General features: G+C 41.3%; 1 non-coding gene across 1 annotated transcript; it reads right to left on the reverse strand.

Annotated features, from left to right (window-relative positions):
- Window positions 1-565: 565 nt before the first annotated feature.
- On the reverse strand, window positions 566-673 carry LOC112768358 (small nucleolar RNA R71). The gene has a single exon (XR_003185794.1). It is a non-coding gene; the product is annotated as a small nucleolar RNA R71 (small nucleolar RNA).
- Window positions 674-2618: the final 1945 nt, after the last annotated feature.

Below are 2618 nucleotides of genomic sequence, written 5' to 3' on the forward strand. Positions count from 1 at the left end.
TATTATTTTTCTGTGCCCTCTTCTTTGTCATATGAGCAGGAGCAAGGACAAGAATATTCTTGTTGAAGCAGATCCAGAACCTGAAAGGACTCTGAAGAGAAAACTAAGAGAAGCTGAATTACAACAAACTAGCAAGCACCTGTCAGAAATTATCAAACAGGAAAAGGAGATGGCAGCTGAAAATAATAATAATGCAAGGAGAATGCTTGGTGACTTTACTGCACCTAATTCCAATTTACATGGAAGAAGCATCTCCATCCCTATCATTGGAGCAAACAATTTTGAGCTGAAACCTCAGCTAGTTTCTCTGATGCAGCAGAACTGCAAGTCTCATGGACTTCCATCTGAAGATACCTTTCAGTTCTTAACTAAATTCTTGCAGATCTGTGATACTGTTAAGACTAATGGAGTAGATCCTGAAGTCTACAGGCTCATGCTTTTCCCTTTTGCTGTGAGAGATAGAGCTAGAATATGGTTGGACTCTCAACCTAAGGATAGCCTGAACTCTTGGGATAAGCTGGTCAAGGCTTTCTTAGCCAAGTTCTTTCCTCCTCAAAAGCTTAGTAAGCTTAGAGTGGATGTCCAAACCTTCAGACAGAAGGAAGGTGAATCCCTCTATGAAGCTTGGGAGAGATACAATAAACTGACCAAAAAGTGTCCCTCTGACATGCTTTCAGAATGGACTATCCCGAATATATTCTATGATGGTTTATCTGAGCTATCAAAGATGTCATTGGATACTTCTGCAGGTGGATCCATTCACCTAAAGAAAACGCCTGCAGAAGCTCAAGAACTCATTGACATGGTTGCTAATAACCAGTTCATGTACACTTCTGAGAGGAATCCTGTGAGTAATGGGACGCCTATGAAGAAGGGAGTTCTTAAAGTTGATACTCTGAATGCCATATTGGCTCAGAACAAAATATTGACTCAGAAAGTCAATATGATTTCTCATAGTCTGAATGGAATGCAAGCTGCATCCAACAGTACTCAAGAGGCTTCTTATGCAGAAGAAGCTTATGATCCTGAAAACCCTGCAATAGCAGAGGTGAATTATATGGGTGAACCTTATGGAAACACCTATAATCCATCATGGAGAAATCATCCAAATTTCTCATGGAAGGATCAAAAGCCTCAACAAGGCTTTAATAATGGTGGAAGAAACAGGTTTAACAATAGTAAACCTTTTCTATCATCCACTCAGCAACAGACAGAGAACTCTGAACAAAATACCTCTAATTTAGCAAACTTAGTCTCTGATCTGTCCAAGGCCACTGTAAGTTTCATGAATGAAACAAGGTCTTCCATTAGAAATTTGGAAGCACAAGTGGGCCAGTTGAGTAAAAGGATCACTGAAATCCCTCCTAGTACTCTCCCAAGAAATACAGAAGAGAATCCAAAAGGAGAGTGCAAGGCCATTGACATAAGCACCATGGCCGAACCTGTAAGGGAAGGAGAGGATGTGAATCCCAAAGGGGAAGACCTCCTAGGACGTCCAGTGATCAATAAGGAGTTTCCCTCTGAGGAACCAAAGGAATCAGAGACTCATCTAGAGACCATAGAGATTCCATTGAACCTCCTTATGCCATTCATGAGCTCTGCCAAGTTTCTTGGTGCAATCATGAAGCTGAATGCCAAATTATTTGGTACTGAGACTTGGGAATATGAACCTCCCTTGTTCACCAATGAACTAAGTGATCTGGATCAACTAACATTGCCTCAAAAGAGACAGGATCCTGGAAAGTTCATAATACCTTGTACCATAGGCACCATGATCTTTAGGGCTCTGTGTGATCTTGGTTCAGGGATAAACCTCATGCCTCTCTCTGTAATAGAGAAACTGGGAATCTATGGGGTGCAAGCTGCTAAAATCTCATTAGAGATGGCAGATAATTCAAGAAAACAGGCTTATGGACAAGTAGAGGACGTGTTAGTAAAGGTTGAAGGCCTTTACATCCCTGCTGATTTCATAGTCTTAGATACTGGAAAGGAAGAGGATGATCCATCATCCTAGGAAGACCTTTCCTAGCCACAACAAGAGCTGTGATTGATGTGGACATAGGAGAATTGATCCTTCAATTGAATAAGGACAACCTTGTGTTTACAACTCAAGGATCTCTCTCTGCATCCATGGAGAAGAAGCAGAAAAAGCTTCTCTCAAAGCAGAGTTAACCAAAGCCCCCACAGTCAAACTCTAAGTTTGGTGTTGGGAGGCCACAACCAAACTCTAAGTTTGGTGTTGAACTCCCATATCCAAACTCTAAGTTTGGTGTTGGAGAGTCTCAACAATGCTCTGTACATCTGTGAGGCTCCATGAGAGCCCACTGTCAAGCTATTGACATTAAAGAAGCGCTTGTTGGGAGGCAACCCAATTTTTATTTATCTAACTATATTTTTCTTAGTTATATGTCTTTATAGGTTCATGATCATGTGGAGTCACAAAATAAATATAAAAATTGAAAACGGAATCAAAAACAGCAGAAGAAAAATCACACCCTGGAGGAAGACCTTACTAGCGTTTAAACGCCAGTAAGAAGCATGTTTTGGGCGTTCAACGCCAGAACAGAGCATGGTTCTGGCGCTAAACGCCAGAAATGGGCAGCATCTGGGCGTTTGAA

Source organism: Arachis hypogaea, chromosome 17 (genome assembly GCF_003086295.3).
Source record: "Arachis hypogaea cultivar Tifrunner chromosome 17, arahy.Tifrunner.gnm2.J5K5, whole genome shotgun sequence".
NCBI classification, from domain to species: domain Eukaryota; kingdom Viridiplantae; phylum Streptophyta; class Magnoliopsida; order Fabales; family Fabaceae; genus Arachis; species Arachis hypogaea.